Genomic DNA, 19,589 nt, shown 5'->3' on the forward strand with positions numbered 1-19,589 from the left:
TTTATGTTTATTGTAGTGTCGTAAGATAAATTTTTCTATTATGATGAAATGGAAATTTATATATTCAGTTAGAAATATTTTTTTTTTTAATATTAACATAAAATATTATTATATTATATTTTATATATAAATATAATATAATATATATAATATGTCTAGCAACGGTTGGTAAGGACATTTTTCACCTAGCAACGGTTTCTAAGATCATTTTTTGGCTAGCAGCGGTTGCTAATAATTTTTTTCGCCTTGAAACGATTGCTGAGGACTTTTTTTACTTAGCAACGGTTGCTAATGTTATAGTTTTTTTTTACTATTAGTCAAAAAAAAACTTGTCACGATTCATGAAATAAAATTTGAAAAAATAACTTTTGTACGCAATTTAGAAACAGAAAGTCAAGAAAGCAGAAACAAGTTTTGGAAATAGTACTTAAAAGATATAATTATATTGGTTCAGAGTTTTCCGCTTAAAGCGAATCTCTTTATCATAGTTCTTCCTTTACTCCTTCCTTCCTTCCTCCATCCCGAAGGAACGGGCTGGCATTTATGGAGTTAACATTTCTAAAACTCGCCGTCCCTGGGAAAAAGGAGGAAAGGAGCCAGGAGCAAAAAAAAAGAGCCCTGTCCCCACTTTTCCTTATAATGCCTCCATTCCTTGGATATATGCATAGGTTCCCCCCCTCCCTTCCTTCCTTCTTTTTTCCTCTTCACCATCTCACACCATCAAAGCTACCCTTATTGCATTTTATATTATATCTATGTGTTTCCGTTCTGCAGCTATACGACGCGACGCTCAAGCAAAACGCTTCCCGCGCGTTCTTGATCAACCCCCTTCAAATATATCGTTACGAGTATGGACCTCTCGTGGACACTCATTATCGTCCATTGCGTTATTAGCACTCTCCACGGTTGGGGTAATAAGGTTTCGGTGACGAAACTATAACCCTTCTTCTCAGTCATTTTTTTTCCAATTATTTATTACTCACATGGGAGATGAAAAATTTGCATATATGATACAAAAAAAAAGTCCAGTAACTGTTTCATACAGATTGGAAAAACTGGAAACGAAAATACACTTGTGCAGTTGAAAAAAAATAGTAAGAAGTTTGGAAGCCTTACAGCTTAAATATCATATACAAAATTCGTAGATAGTATTCGGAAATTAGAATACCTCTAGAATGTCCTTAGTATATCCTGAATATCCGGATACTGTGAGAGAATGATAATGATAACCGGAAAGTAGGATATTGATAAGATGCCTCAGGGATATCCATAGATATTCTACTGATGTTCTAGGGATCAACCGGAAAAGTAGGATATCTATAGGATGTCTCAGGGAAATCCATAAATATCCTGAGGATATCCTAAAGATATCCAAATTTGCAGATGTACTTACACATTTAGTAATGCAAAAAAAAGTTCATTCCTTCACAGCAAAGGATATTTCAGATCCTAAAAGTATCCGAAATAGGATATTCATAGAATATCTTTAGTCCTCACAGCACTGGATATTTAAAGATATCCCTGGAATATACTCAGGTTATCCATTTACTTGCAACAGTTTGGATATCCCTAGGACATTCTCAGGATATTCTTGGACATCATCAGATTCTAGGGGTATTTAAACCGCCGAAAGAAAATGGATATCCCTTATGTGTCCCAGGGATATCCTTAAATATCCAGTGCTGTGAGGGAGGACATTAATTAAAAATCCTAATTTTCTCATTAATATTTAAAAAATTTAATATTCTGTAAAACTAATATTCTACAGAATAAGATTCTATCAAATCATAAATATTTTAAAAATTTTTTTTTAGAACTTTTACATGCGTACCATTTATCAGACTAAATTTTATTTATTTTTTATATTCATAGTCGTTAAATGATAATTTTTTATTATTATTCAACAAACTGATATTTTTTCAAGGACTTAATTTTTTACACGTGCTTATTGCTTTAAAATTTTTAACATTTATTAAATTTTATAAATTTATTAATCAGATATTTTAATTTATTAATTGAATTTATCGTACTAAATTACTAAATTTAAATATAGTTAATTCCCATTACAGCAGCGGCTTATTCTATAGACGTCCTAAGGTTATCATTTAGTCGAAGGAAACTAAGATATCCCTAAGATGTCCGTAGACATCCTTATACAAATCTTAGTGTTATCCTTACTTCCCCGGACAAAATGATATCCTTAAGACGTTCCTTTAGAATATCCTATGGACGTGTCCTATCCGTATCCGGAAATTAGGATATCTTCAAGATATCTATAGATATTCTACTTTCCAGTTATCCCTAGGACATCGATAGGATATCACGAATATCCGGATGCTATTAGGGTAAAATATTTCTTAAATGTCTTTAGGTTATCTATGGATATCCTACTTTTCGGTTATCCCTACGATATCGGTAGGATATCCTGAATATCCGGATGCTGTTAGGGTAAAATTACTCCTTTTTGCAATTGAAATAACTACAAATACAGTGTAAAAAAAATTTAGTAAAAATAAATTTATAAAACTATGCTCAAGAGTTTATTATTTTTTATAAAGTATGAAACTGAAATTTTTCTTTTCTTTTCTTTTCAGTTGAGAGCAAATTTTTTTTCTCTCTTTTTTTTCGAAAAATACGATTATAACGATAATTGTATGTGCAGAGTGCACTGTACACATATCTTGTTTATTCGCTACGAGAGTTGCTTGATACTCACACCACCCACAACAATGGATATAAAATGGGTGGATATTCGCGTTGACTTTGTGGGGTGAAAATTCTCTCGCGGGTATCCTGAGGAAAATACCTCTATACTATATAGGCATTGCACCCCCCCCCCTCTCTCTCTCTCTCTCTCTCTATATATATATATATATATATATATATATATATATATATATATATATATATATATATACAACCGAGATATTTTAATGAAGATGAGTGTAAAATGGTTGGGAGTCGCGCGAATGGCGTTAAGGTTTCGGATCTACTGCCGGCTGTTGGCCAATCGAGTAATTACTCTTGGGTAATTAGGAGTTCGCTCGAGGTGTGCATTAATCAACATTAAATTGATTTGTTAGCCGGCTGAAGGGGATGCCGCTCGAGGTGCACCAGACCCAATATGTTTGTATATATGTATGTATGTATATATATATATATATATATATATATATATATATATATACGAAAGGAAGTAGAAGTAGATGCAAATTCAGTGCGAAGCTAACACAAAAAGACACTGAATTAAGAAACATTAAAATTGCTCAGCATAATTTACTAAATGAAAAAAGAAATATGATTTATTGCTAAATAAAGTTTCAACTCGAGACATCTTTTCATTTTTAAGATCGATTTCGTTTTTCTATTTAAATGTTTTATTTTCATTTTATATTATTATATTTTAATAATTGAGATGTCCGTTACTGTGAAGCGCTCTCTGTTGGAAAAATTTTTAACCCTTGAAAGTAGAATGTTTGTCAATTTTTGTCTAGTTTAAACCAATCAGAATAACTTTCAGACATAGTGATGAAAAATGGTACTACTGAACGTAGGATAAAATGCTAATAGCCACGCCCCTAGCGGACATCCCAATATTAAATTAAATATAATATTATGAAGACGCCTTTTTCACCGTGTGTGTTAAATTTTATCTCCGCGCGCAGACGCAAATTTATCCTATTCGTTTAATATGCGCGGAATTTTGAAAAAAATATATGCATTTATCTTTTTTGAAACCGTGTATTTATGCCTTTTCATTAAACCACAAAAAAAAAAAAAATTAAGAAATATTTAAAAACGTGACATTTGGTATTGTTTTGTTATTAAATCATAAAAGTTTTAATAGATTATTTCTATTTTATAGACTCGATATCTTCATGTGCAATCAAAGTGTTCATGAAATAAATACAAAAAATTTATACTTCAACTTGGTAGCGGTTTTTTCTTTTTATTTCTTTTACTATTTTTTTTATTTTTGCTTCTTTTTCTCCTTCTTCCTTTTCTATTTTTTTTTTGTTTTGCCTTCTTATACCTATTACTTCTTTAATTATTTCTTTCTTTATAATATATCTTTATTATACATCCTTATTATAATGGAAAAAAATGCCCTTAGATTGAAAAAAAAATCATAATAATAAATGGCTATAGATGGAAATAATATACTAAAATGGAATGAATATTATAATGGGAACTATAATTTAAATGACGGTTTTTCTGCGAGGATCAATAGAAAGGCACCTGCCGGTAGATCCGAGGCACTATATATATACACACACGTATACATAAGTGATTAGGAGAAGAATCGTATCTCTCTGTTCGACGTAATAAACCAATTCTCACTCATAGTATTCAAGAGAAAACGGCGATCGCGTCCTCTAATTGGACCGCATTCCATCTTTAGCTTCTCTTTATATATATATATATATATATATATATATGCTTTACCGGAATTTTCATTAGCCTGACTTTGTCGTGACGGAAGATCCCGGATAGCACATTGGTTTCATCGCTTATATATATATATATATATATATATATATATATATATATACGATGTACGCGATATCATTAGGAACTATCACGCGTAAAGAAAACGAAACGCAACAACAGATTGTGTGCCGCTTAAGAGATTGTTAATGCCCTATCTATCAGATCCTTCGTTTCTGAGAAACTATATGGCATTGAAAGAATTAACAAGCGTGAGGAGTATGAGAAATTCTGGAAAATTGATTACACCCTGATATGAGGCTATTAATCTCCAATAAAATAGAATATATAGAACGTCCAATTTCAAGTTTGTGTGGCTCATAATATTCACGGAGAAAAATGGACATTTAAAATTAATATATCTAGATATTACTGGTCAATATATTTGATGGTGGAACTATAAACGAAAAATATTTTTTAATATTTATATTCAATATCTAAGGATTTTAAAGTGGACATATTAATCTGTAATATCCAGTATACTCACGATTACACAGCCCCACAAAAAAAAAAGTGTCATGTACTTTTGACCGGAATACCCTAACACTATGTATTTTGACGCGCTGAACACGAATCCGAAGTCCGTTTTGCTCCATCACGTCAGAATTTTTTTTCTAACCTCAAAAAACATGTCGAATTTTGAGAAGTAGGCGATTTTTTTTAAAAATTGATGTATTAACTTCAAACTTGGTATCTGGGGTTTTTTTGTGTCGCTGATTACGAATCTGAAGTTAGATTTTCAAAATCCAAAATGGCGGATCCAATATGGCGGAAGAATTTTGAAAAAATTTTAAGATTTACTTTAAACTTGGTATCTAGGGGTTTTTTGGGTCGCTGATTACGAATCTGATGTCAGATTTCCGAAATTTGATATGTCTGATTAAATATTAAGAAATTATTTTTAAAAAATTGTCAGATTTTTATAAAATTTGGTATCTAGAGGTTTTCTAAGTTGCTGACAAGTAACACTAGGTAAGTGCCGTACGCCGTTTTTTCTGAAGCTTGGCAGTTTTTTAGTTTTTTGAAAACAATTTGACACGTATTTTTTTGTTTTTCCCCAAAAGCTGATTTATGGGGGGGGGGGGGAAATACCCCTTGAATTTTAAAATATTTTTAGATTTTAAAATTTTGAATATCTACTTTTCTCCATGTAGTCTTCGTGAACCAAACATAAATTTAATAAATACCAAACTATTTGTAAATCCGTTTTTAAATGAGCCGCTCCAACAACTATTAATTGTTTAGGTTTTTGTTTAAAAAAATTCGAATTATTATCAAAAAGTCTAGTGTTGATGTCTCAATATTTCTCTTTAGATAGAAGAGGATAAGTTTCAACATTTTATCAAATACCATACGCTTTGCAAAGTTGGATTAGTATATCTGATTACAAAAATGGTTGATTGAAAGGGTCCAAGCGAGGATGAGCGAAGGTTTTCATCGAGAATAGGTGCGGCCACAATATATATATATATATATATATATATATATACCGGCTGCATATAACGGCCTGATCGAAAGATCATCATCGATTGATGCTGATCGGTGGATCATTGGTGAGGGATCGAAACCCGCGATGCCTTTTAAGCAAAGCGGGGCCAAGCCAGTGCGAGCAGGCTAATTGTATGATATTGTGCATCGACAATGCTCTAATGAAGCATTGTCCATGGATACACTCGATAGGAACAAGATATGCGAGAGAGTCGATGTCATCAGGATAAATTTTTCTCTGTTTTTTTTTCTTTTTTGCTTTCTCTCTCTCTCTCCCTCTCTTTCTCTATCAATTCCGTATAGAGGATTCGAGGCTTCTTCGCGTGTTAACGCCGCAATCAAAAGGGATGTTGCAATCGTATACCTTGTGAAAATCCTGCGAGCTTGTTATTGTTATTATCTTATGTCTTATGAAACTCGCCTTATAGTTTTCCTAGAAAAAGTCATCTAATGACAAGAGTGAAATTCTTATAAAGGTCATAGTTAATGATTCGTAAATTCGAATTTTTATTGATAGAATACGCTTTCTTTCTATATACAAAAAAAAAATATGTTTTTGTATAGAATTTTCAACTCAAAATATATTCAATTTCAAATGAAAATTAAAAACAAAAAAAAAATATTATTTTAAAATATATACATAAATTAAATAAATACATTGCAGTCTAAATGATTATTGAAAACTACAATCAATCACAAAATAATTATGCAATTCAAATAACAATAAAAAAAATCGTTTAAGGGCTGTAAAAACTTGTACAGTTTTGTATTGTCGAAAGCAAATGGTCGATTTCAGAAATTCTATATTGCAGCGTCTGTAGATGCGATATAAGTCAACGATTTCACGATTCTACAAATACAAACATGAATAAAATTTCCAAAATTAATTAAATTAAATCAAAAATACATTTTTAGGGTCGCTGAATACGAATCTGAAGTTAGATTTTGAAAATTCAAAATGGCGGATCCAAAATGGAGGTCGATTTTTTAAAATCCAATATTTTTCGTCGAAACAGGTTACTCGGAGGATTTTGGGATCGCAGAATACGTATATTTGAAGACAAAGTTTAAAAATTCAAAAAGCAAAAAAGCACTTGTATATTTTTTAGATAAGTGCACAGAAAAAAAATTTATTTGATTCAAATACCGGTGTATTTGGTTATTATCAAATAAATATTTACTCGAATCAAATATTTCTTATTTGAATCAAATATTTCAGTATTTGAAGCAAATGCCATTTATTTGATTCAAATAAGAAATATTTGATTCAAGTAAATATTTATTTGATAATAACCAAATACACCGATATTTGAATCAAATAAAATGTTTTTTCAGTGTGTCTTTGAAATCTTTTATGAACCACTGCATTTGTAATTAACAGTGTATATTTTTTGAAGCTTTGATTTAACCTATTTTAAAAGAGAGATTTAAATATCAAAAGTCTTTATACAAACACTTTACTACTTATTATTTTTACGTACTAGTTTTTTTTTTTTTATTATTATTTCTATGCGCTCAAATTGCTATCTATGATTGTGTTTTTTGGACTATTCTATCATTAAATTTTTCAAATCTAAGTTCATATTCGTATTCAGCGACCCCAAAAACCCCCGAGTAACAAGTTTCAATAAAAAATATTGAATTTTTACAAAAACGACCCCCATTTTGAATTTGTAAAATCTGACTTCAGATTTGTATTCTGCAACCCCGAAAACCTCCCATTAACAAGTTTCGAGGAAAAATATTGAATTTTAACAAAAATCGTCCGACAATTTGAATTTTTAAAATCTGACCTATTTTTTAATAGATAAAAGTATTGCACAATGCTTCATTTGAGAATTAGTATTGTCAATAGAATAATATTTATTTGAATTGTAGAAATTGAAGACCAAAGTGTCTGCTGCATCATAAACTACCGGGTTCAGTGGACGATTGGTCTAAAGGAGTCGGCAATTGGTGTGGACAAAACAGTAGGTAAAAGGGAATAGCTTCCCACAGTAGCGCTCGCAAGGAACGAGAGAGAGAGAGCCCGGAGTGGTTCGAATGCAATCGAGAAGGGCTTCATTTTCATTATCTCTGTGCCGGCCATTCTCTCTCTCTCTCTTTTTTTCTCTATGAAGGGCTGATTCTTCTTTGCTTCGCTCCGCTGCTCTGGCATCCACCTTCATCATTCGCGGTAAAAGTTATAACTCGATTATGCGTCTAACTAGCAATTTCAATACTATTAAGAGAGTTGGACGGTATAGTGCGCGCGCGGGGCCACCTTGACTAAAGCCGCAAATATATCGTCCCCAAGCAAAAACCCCGCCATGGATTGTGAAATGTACAACGGACAATAGATGGTCGGCCTATCTTCTATATACACGCATATAATTCAAACGAACGCTGCGAATTGAATCCACGGTAGCAAGCATCGGTCCTTTTCTCTCCTCTCGTTTTCTTACTTCTTCGTTACTTTGAATAGAATAAATCAACGGGGTATAGGGTATATATATATATACGAATAATGTATGCACACTCATGATGATAACTATGATGCTTTTCAAAAAGATTATAGATGAAACTTCCATTTCTTCGCTGATCGATAAATGAATCTGTGATTAGTCTTGAACCCTGTCAGAATATTCTTTTTCTGTCAGGATATATATTCTTTTTCCATTTACTATATATGATGGGGGAAAAAAGAAAAAATTTTGCGCTCAATGATGACTTGTGAATTAAAATATACAATGTGGGAAATGAATTTTCTTTTAGAGTTGAATAAAAAATGTTAGGGAGCAAATTTTATAGATGATTACTTTCCGTGTATCAAAAAATATTTATAGAGAAGGGAGAATAAGTATTGAAAATGTTAAGGAAGATATGAGCTTTTAAGTTCATATGTTTAATAACCAATAAAACATTTTATTCCGAAATAAAAACCCAAAAACTACTCTAAAAACAGATATTTTCAAATTTCAAGGTCAAATTTATCGCAATCCAAGGGAAATGGAGCAATTCTCGATATACCTTTATCACTCTAAGGGATCTCAAAAATAAAAAAAAAATGAAATTTTGTTGTACTATGTTGGTAATATTGAGCTTTAGCTTTAGATAATTTTTAAATCGAGTTTAATTAAAAGTTATATTTGATTTGTTAAATTCTGAATAAGAGAGATAGCGATGCTTGGTGAGCAGTTTTTGTAAACATTAGATAACAACATTCTATTAAATCAAGAATAAAATTTAAACATCAAGATGAGAAGAATTTAGAAATGTTTAATAATATTTTTACTTGGTCTTATCGTATTTAACGAAATTCTTACGAAACTACACTTCAGACATAACTTAAGGTAAGGCAGTCGGCGAACAAACACAAATAATGCTGACCTTATATGATTTTGTCTGGATAGTTGTCGGACCTATGGATAACAACAGGTGCCAGAGGGGTTCAAAATTCGATTGTCAACTATTTATTTAATTCTAGCTCAAAGTAGATTCTTGCACTAATAGCCCGGACAGCACCAAAACTTCCCTGAACCTTGACTGAACCTCGCTTGACGAGGTTGAGTCGCGAGGTCCAAACGAGGTTGAGTTGATGTTTAAATGTCCGCGCATAATAAAGGTCAGTCACAGAGGTTGGTTGAATATTGGATTTGAATTTCTGTTAAATATTAAAATTAAAGATTCTTGGCATATTGTGAGGGGATATTTAAGGAAATTAAAAATTCAAGATTTGTTAAATGTAATCGTTAAATATTCTGGAAATTTAGAAGGAGCATAAATGCGGAAAAATAAAAAAATAAAGCAAATGAATTTAAAAACCCAATGGGAAAAATTAATAATTAAATTAAAATAAAAAAATTGTCATCAAAGTATTAGTGAAACCAATTCTTCCAAAAAAGAATTTGTCTCAAATCCAATAAATAGGAGAGACATCGGGCAGAAAAAAAAATTTCGACAAGAAAAAAATTTTCGATCACTGCTTATATATCAATATAATGGCACCTCAACTGCGAGAAACAGTTATGATGTTCGCCCTCCCTGTGGCATTGAGCGAACTAAAGTCCAGAGCTGAGCCATCAGCGCAGCGCGGGAACATTTGAAAAATTTAATTTTATTAGATATATTCTTTTATTTTAAATATGACAAATAATTAATTTAATAAATAATTAATGTCATAAATAATTATTAATAACATAATGTCATACTTAATAATTCGTTAATTAATTATTTTTAACGAAAATTTGACAAAAAAAAAATATTACCAGTCAAGGTTCAGGGAAGTTTCGGTGCTGTCCGGGAGATTTATTTTTTGGTTTAGAATATTGAGTAGAAATAGGAAGGTTATACCTTATTCTTCATAAATTGTTCAAGAGTATGTATGTGTGTATGACTTTGATAAAATTGACTAAGTCCAACAAGTATAATTTCACCCACAGAAAAGAAAACAAGAAGAACTTTGATTTAAAGATTTATCAGATTTGGGGGGCGTATTCAGAACTGATTGTCCTAACGTTTGTGGCATTTTTTATTAATTTATTTCACCCTCAGGGTATTGACTAGTATTTAGCGTAACCCAGGCGAAATTTGAAAGTTGCACCATTTCTAAAAACACCGTGTATATTTTCCACTGTAACTTTAGTAATTAAAAAAAATATCACAAATCTGCTAAAAGCATCACATTTCTCAGAAAATTTTCAATCGATTTAAAAAAAAATTGCTTTCATTGATTAATTTGAGTTTAAAATACAGTCGATCTAAGTTACTGGGATGAAGCTTCTCTAATGCTCAAGTAAGTCATATACACAAAACGGATGCAGGTATTCAATGCTCTTTCTAGCTTTTATACAGAACTAGCGATGTATTCCTCGCTCGCTAACGCTCGCTCGGTTAAAATTGTACTTATTGTAGTTTATGTATATTATATTTATAATTTATGTTTTAAATTAATATCTTATTAATATTGTATAAAATTTATCTTAAAATTGAAAAATGATGTTACATAAAAATAGTTTGTAAGATTTTCTAAAAGCATATATGCAAAGTATTTTGATTTATTTGAAAATAATTGAAAATAGATTTTTCAAGGACGGTGTCGAGGTCACGGGGTCGGTGTCGTTTTTCGAAATTTGTTAACTTAATATAATAGAAGATTTTAAACAAAGGACGAGAAAACAAATTCCAAGAATAGGGTTGCATATTTTCCACCCGCTCGATAATAGAGTTGATTAGTTTTTCAAAAATCTGTCTTATCTGAAGACCTGCATTTATAAATTAGAATAGAGATGATCACAGAAGGAGTTTAATTAGAAAATTAGTTTTAGAATTAAGTATTGATTAAGTAGAATACAATAAAATTGTTACGGTGACGTGACATATAACAGAGTATTGAAATTAGGAAATGATAAAAAAAAGGCGAGTGAAAAAAGTGATTTTAAGAGTTGAGATGAGTGTTCCAAGTAACTAATAACCCTCACGACTATGGGATGCACGTGCAAATGCGCCCGCCACTCTAGGCTCTCTTGGAATACGAAGGGAATATATCCCGTTGGTTGGCTCTCGTAACGGGCATATCCGCCTTGAAATAAAATCGCCGATAGTATCTCTGCTCAATGAACTCTCCCACGCCTATGAAGCTCGTCCACCCGCTGGTGGGTGTTATGAGATGTTTGTATGAGTGTCCGTGAGAGTGAGTTGTATGCGTTATATAGCAGGTATTTGGTCATAGATATATACACATTTGAGATGTATATATATATATATATGTGTGAATTTTACGTGGATGCACGTATTTGCGCGCGAGCTGCGTGTGTTCCATAGGCCAAGTTCCAGGGTCCATCTCGAGATTCGACCCCCGACCTCAGACGTATTTGCCACACCCGCACACTGATGCTTATGCTTAGACCGCGAAGATATGCTTAGGTGGGGTTCGCCGGCCTAAGCATCTCTCACCTCTCTTTCTTTATCTCCTTTTCTTACTCTCTTTCTCTAGAGAACTTGATTTCTTTCTCTATTCTCAAATCCTTCGCGTCCCTTTCTTCCTCTTTCTCTCCTTGTTCCTCATTTTCTTGCGAGCATCATCTGCGCGCACTATCATGTATATATATATATATGTATATATAAAGGTATGTATGTACACGCGCGGAATTAATAGCCGACCGCCGCGGAAAAAATCGCGGTAATGTGATTACGACGCTGTCTTTCGCTTGTTCGTGCTTATTTGACCCGCCTCGCGAATGTGACTTCCATGTGTGGCTGTATATTACACTATACATACTGTGTGTATATGTATGTGTGAGAGCAGCTTTCTATATAGTATATATATTAGACTCGTCGCGATTTGTTCGACGCATTCGCGGCGATCATTTCCGCTCTACGGAAATACCAGACTCTAACCAAGAAGGATGCGGGAGGGTTTATATATATATATATATATGCGTATTTCTTACTAATCAGCTTTGAAAGAATCACCGCACCTGCACGATTCTTGATTATATTATATTCTTTCTTCAAACGACAGCTGGTACCTGTAAATGAGATAAGATTACTGGCGGTAATATTTTATTTATCATGATGAATTAATAAGACATTTTTAACAATGAAATTATAATATGAGATCTAGTTGTTTTTTCGTAGGTATTTAATAATGTGAACTGAAATTGGATTAGGAAAATTTTGAAATTAAGTAAAATTATATAATTACAATAAAGTCATGATTATATAAAAAAATGAAACCTAAACGCATCTGCACTTGCGTTATGAAAATTCTCTTATAGGTCGAAAAAAGCGCTTATATATATATATATAAAATGCTTAATAATAATGTTTTTTGGGGTATTTTATATTCGAATTCCTGTTGTGTGCCAAATATTATAATTATTGAATTGATGGACTAAAATATATTTTGTTCATGCAAAGAAACATTTAATAGACAATTGCTTGGCTGTTTAAATGAAGTGAGACAATGTACATGAATAATTTAAAATTACAATTTATTTATTTATTTGAATGTTGGTAAAAATTGAGTACACCAATGAATTAATATTTGTGAAAAAATGGTTGCTCGATCCTACTCAAGCGAGAGCAGAAATGGTTCTGACGATTATGGCAAAGTGTCATGTCGTCGTAGTCAAAGATTCCATTGGTAGCTTGCGTACAGTGGTCAAAATGCGTTGGTAACATGGTGTTAAGTACTTGTATATTTTGTAGGTTTTTTAGACCCAGGTATAATTGCAAGTGGAGGGGTTAAGTTTTTAGTTTTATTAGTGTACTCTTATCTTCGAAATAATTTCAACAGACCTATCTTAACAATGAGAGGATTAAAGTTATAAAATGCAAGATGTTCCAAAATAAGTTTTTACAAATTTGGGATTATACCTTATGGCTCAATATAAAGTTTTATAATTGTTGCAGATGCTGATGTTTTTCTTGCGATAATATTTACAACTTCATTTTTTTTACCTTTAGAAAAAGATTAAGAATAAGCTATTCTAAATTTTATTTTCACTTATTTTAACTCTCAACGGAATATATTTACTATTTTTATTATTCGCTAATTTAATTTTACTTCTCGTAATTCATTGTGTCAATAATTACGTCGTAACAATTTTGTATTTAAAAATAGTCAATTTATGATTGTAAATACTTAAGGATTATCTTTTATTTATAAATATTTTTTGAGATACCGATACCGAACAATGACTTTAGTCTGACAACTTTTTTTCTACTGGAAATGAATTACGTCTGACTAAACGACTGTTTCTACTTAAAATGATTATTTCCTCTCTTTTTTACTACTTAAACTGTATATCTAGGTATATTTATCTTTTTAAACTTTTTGTACTTAAAACTTTTAGTCTGAAAAGTTCAGTTTTAATTTTACAATTTTGGAGAAACTGAAAAAGGTGTCTTGGAAATGTGTGTTCAAAAACTGCATACAATTTTTCACAATTCTATGTAGTTAGGCGCTAGCGCCCTAATTCAGTACCTCAATAAAACCTGAATTAGAATAAATTATACTTCTAAAAATGAAAATTGTTACGTAGGAACATGTATCCTTTGATTCGATGCCTTTTTCACCCAATCAATAAATTATTTTTAACCCATTTTTTATAAATATATAATGAAAGAGTTTTACTATCCCTACTATTGTAACGTGGCATTTTGTCGCGTACAAATAACCTAAAATAATATAAATTATTAGGAATTTAGTAAATAAACGACACCAGAGTGGAAATCCAGCCATATTGGCTGTAAAATGTCAAATTTGTATAAAATGTTTTCTTATAATACTTATTTTATTTTCGTTAAATAATTAAATTATTATATCAATAAACCAACTTGACAAAGTCGTCAGATTAATAGTCAATCTGTATTAAAATAAATATCGGTTCTGATTTGTCCTTTCTGTACAAAGACGTTAAGGTCATCACTATCACTCATTGAGATTGAAAGTCATCAAGGGAAGAGCTTCCTGGTGTATATATTCGGATGTGAGTCCCAAATATTCAAGAACACCAGGAAGACGAAAATGCTGTTTTGTTGCCGATCTATCAAAATACTACTGGCATCCAATTTCCTATGGACTTCTCACATCGAACAATCCAACATCTGATAGTTCAAGAATCTGCGTTACCGACGGCCGCATATCGATTGCGAACATTGTTTTCAATATAAAATAATGTAAATGATACCGAGGAGAGAAACCGCTGATCAGCGACGCTTTCGAGTTCGATTCGTTGGCCATTTTACTCTCATTCTCATTTTGGTGTTCATCGAGTTAGTGTCATTCTTTTTTGGTAAAATATTTCAAAATATAAACAGTAAAATTCAGACGAGGCGATGATCATCGTCATCAATATTTAAATTCGGACGATAAGTCCCAATTATTTGTTTTAGGGTCGTTTTCCTTACGAATCAATCTCATTAATATTATTATTTAAATTTATAATTGATAATATAAAATTATGAATTTTGTTTTTCGACCTTCTATCAATTTCTTGACTTTTTATAAATTTTAAAGAGAATATTAATAAATAGTATATTGTTGTAAATTTTATGTACTTAAAAGTGTTTATCGATTGCGGACATTGTATTAAATATTAATTAATCTAAATAACACCGAGAAGAGAGTTTGTCTCGTCGGCCATTTTACTCTCATTCTCATTCTGGTGTTCATCGAGTTAGTGTCATTCGTTTTTGGTAAAATATTTCAAAATGTAAAGTGTAAAATTCAGACGAGGCGATGATCGTCGTTGTCATAATTTAAAATTATGAATCTTGTCTTTCGGTCTTCTGTCAATTTCTGAATTTTTTTCTAAATTCTGAAGTGAACATTCTTAAATAATTTAATTGTTTTAAATTTTGTGTAATTAATTATGTTTATCCTTATCCCTCCCTGTTCGCGGTCTATTGTTGCTGCAAGGTAACAATAGAACTCCTGAGCTAGTTTTTCTAATTTAAAGCTATAAACTTTTACTTTGTCGAGTTATTTAACTATTTTCTTGGTTTAGTTATTTTCCCTAAAATAACTTGGCGTGTCTGACAATATTAAAATTGAATAACGTATTTTGAGTGGAAATATAAAAATAATTAAAATTATAATAATCCAAAAATCTACGTTATAAAATATATATATATCTTTTCTTTTTGACCTTGCAAGTATTATGACTGCACAATTTTCTCGACAAGCTCAAATTTAATAATAACCTTTATGGTGCAAGGATAAAGAGTAACGGTGTGATAATAAATTAAACGTATAGCCGCATGCATATATATACATATACACACACTAATTCTTCTGCAATTCGTTCGCGATCAAAATCACCTTTTGTGGCGAATCGATGTTCAGGTGGACGTCCCGCGGGGAGTTTGGTCGTTCAAAATCGGTGAGCCTTCGCGGTTATACGATAAAGTGCACTAACCGCGCGCACGTATTAAAAAGATTTAGGTGGTTGACCATTGCGGCCATTCTCTGTTATAAATACCAGAATAATAGCAAGGTTATAATGGCACGTCCCCCTACGAGTTAATATATATATGGGGTGATAGCCAGTCTCCACCATGGGTGGGCCTCACTGCGTGTAAAATATCATCGCAACTGCACTCCGATAAATTTCACGATATTGAAACAGCTGAAAATAAGAATGCAAAATACGTATCCATATATATATGAGTTCACATGCTTATCTTAAATGTATTCGCTCTTTTTCTCTGCCCTGCAATCTATCCATCTGTATTTTAAAAAAAACCTTACGCCTTTGAATAATTCTCTGTTCTTAATTTATTTATCGTTTTTTTTGCGTGACACTGTAACTTACTCTCTGTAAATTGTACATTAATGTGAATTTTCATTTCTTTTCCCGTACAGAAAATTCCCTATTTAGTATCATTAATAAGAAGTCTCTAAAATGACCCTTGGTAGTTTCTGTGAAAAATGTTGTTTTAAAGATGTTATATAAATTTGGAGTCAAAAAAAGTGAGAAGCATATTCATTGTGAGACACTTGGAAAAGAGAACAGAATTTTAAATAAAAGATGTTTAACGGGTACCAAAAATTTTTTCCTTATTCAAGAAAATTTAAAGAATTTTTTAAGAGAATAAAAAAAATTATTTTTTTCAAAATTCTACAGTTGTGTAACCCCTTACGATTTGTGTATGTTTCTTTTGAATATGGATATTCTTTTTTGTGTCTATGGATCACATGAAACCAGGTCGTATAAGAATACAAACGTATTCCGGCCATGTCAAGTTCGTCTCTCTCTCTCTCTCCGTGTTCGGAGACGTAATCTTATTAAACGGTTATTAGCTGCTTGTCAACATTTAGACATCTGGCAGACACGGAACATTCTACTTCTACACGCCTACACATTTAGACGTGTGCTCTCTTTACAAGCGGCCACTAAGGAAACACATTTCTTGACCGCAACTATTGCTCGCGTTTAACATGATTTAAACTTTCGATTCGCGGTTTGTGATCATCCACACAATTACTTTTCTCTAAAAACCGTATATATATATGTGTGTGTATGTGTGCTATATATCCATCAGAGAGGTAGGAAATGTTGTTAACGTCCATTATGCTTATCCTCGCGAAGATTACCATTTCAGTTTTCACATTCTTGATCAGATTAGATTCATTGCGTGTAATGTATACAAGACTCCTATACTTAACTTAATTCATATTTGCAAGTTTTAATCTTGTTCCGTGAATTTATTCCAGAAGCAGTTTCTCAAATTTCTTATTACATGATGTATTTGATATTAATACGATTCATTTCAGTGAATTTACAAAATTAAAGGGTCGGTGTTTGTAATCCAATTTTACTGTTCAATTATATATAGGAGAATATCTAAGCTATTTGGAGTTGTTTAAAAGTTTTATTTTTTATTCATCGAAATTGATATTGCTTATGAAATGAATTTTTATTTTTTTTAATGACAAGATTATACAAGTTTATTTAGACAAACATTTAGAGTTATAAAATTGATCTTAGAGAGAGAATATCCTGAAGCAACCATTCTCAGAAATAAGGGAGGTCAGCATTCCACTGCAACAAGGAATGTAAAGGTTACTACAAATTTTTATAAGGATTTATGAAGGATTTAGATAAGACGACTTACCTTAAAAATTTAAATGTAAGATGTATGAAAAAGGACCACTGATGTGTCTCTAATTATGGGCAGGAACGGCTGGTACCAAATATCCTTAAGCACTCACATACAAATTCTCATATGCGGGTTGCATTATCCACCGTCTTAATTATAGAGTAACTTTTTAATCGTGACTTCCCTTTCAGATTGACTAGAAATGTGGTAATAAATAAGAATCATAGGTAGGCTCTCTCAGTAGAACAATGTACAAAATAACGATCTCACAGTTATATTTTCTGAATTCGGAGAAAAATGTATGTTTGGTATAAGTGGAACAATGCAGTTCGATCATACAAAAACCGACCTTATGGTAAAACAGAAAAATGAAAATATAAAAAATTATCGGCATAGAAATCTACATTACCGACTGATAGTAAAATAGAAAAATGATGATATAAAAAAATTATCGTTGCAGAAATCTGCATTACCGACTGTTTTACCGTCAGTCGGTAATATAGATTTCTATGTCGGTAATTTTTTTATATCATCATTTTCCTGCTTTTACCATCAGTCGATAATGTAGATTTCTGTACCGGTAATTCTTTATATCGTTATATTTGAGTTTCTTTTTAAATAAATCTATTCTGGGTAGAGGGGGGTGTCTTTTTGACCAAGAATGCCCCATGTGTATAAAAATTAAAACTTTTTTTGTCTGATTTTAATGAACACTTTTGTTTGCGCTCTAATACTGTGAAATTCGAGTGTAAAGTCAATATCTTATTAACCATTATAGTGACCTTTTCTAAAGTGCCTTGTACTAAATATGAGCACAAAAGTACTTTTTATATATAAAGTTATCAAATAGCCATTGCCGTTAATATTTATTGACGTTTCTAAGTTGAAGTTGTCTGAACATGTTATTCTGACGTTTATAATCCACTTCTCATGCTCCAACTTGGTACACGATTTAGAAACGAGAGATAAACTTCATATATATATGAGAAAGATAGAAAGTAGTCAACTAATAGCGAGAAACTCTTGTGTCCATGTCGACACATCGCTCGAGTTCGTGAGATCTTTGCCATGAGGTGAACATAACTGAAATTCTCAAATTGTCATCCCTTTTTTCCTCATGCCAACTGTTGAGTCGGAATGTTACGATAGAAATGACTGACGTACTGACGTGAACATTGGCGATATCCCGCTGTGGAATGTCGTCAACCAGATTTCTTTAGAGTGACCGATGTGGGTGAATCTTATTCTTCTCCAACGAGGCGTGATCGCAAAGATCTAGCCAAAGCTGATTCAAGAATTAAAAAAGAGACAAAATTAAAAAAAAATGTTGGGAATGAGGAGTAAATAAGATTATCAGTCTCAAAGAGGTACCAATCCAAAAATCTTGAACATTGTAGAAATTATTTACTTGTATACCAAATTTCGGCTCTCTTGATCAAAATGAGCGATGCATTTTCTTTGGAGAATCACTGAATATTTGATTGATTCCAACAATATTCAATTTTCACGATAGAAATGGAATATTTGTCAGAGTCAATTAAATTCAGTGATTTGACCTTAAAAAAATTCATCGCTCATCAAAAACCAAAAAAGGTATAGCAGCATCTGTAGGGTAATAAATGAATTACCTAAAGAATCCTCATTAAATTTTTAAATAGAGGTAGAATAAAAATTGCAAGTAAAATGGATTTTACACCACTAGTATAATAATTTAAAAGCATTGATTTTATAAAAGAAACATTCTTTTAAAGGTTTACTCAAGAGACAAGCACATAGACCACAACCCTTATCCGTAAGGATCGACCTGACCAGAAGCATGTTCAATGAAGAAGAGCAGCTTTTCAAATCACAAGATCTCGATGGATCTCGGTCTTTCGAGCACGCTATCTGGACCACAATCTCGATCAAATTGGCTGCGAAGTTTCGCACGCTTCTTTCAAGAGGAAAGGAGGAAGGTAAAACAGAATGAGAAGTTAGGGAGAGACCACTATAAGTAAACGATACAAAAAGGATACCAAAAGAAA

The sequence above is a fragment of the Leptopilina boulardi genome, unplaced genomic scaffold (genome assembly GCF_019393585.1).
Source record: "Leptopilina boulardi isolate dan_hultmark-lab unplaced genomic scaffold, ZJU_Lbou_2.1 LbouV2_237, whole genome shotgun sequence".
NCBI lineage: Eukaryota > Metazoa > Arthropoda > Insecta > Hymenoptera > Figitidae > Leptopilina > Leptopilina boulardi.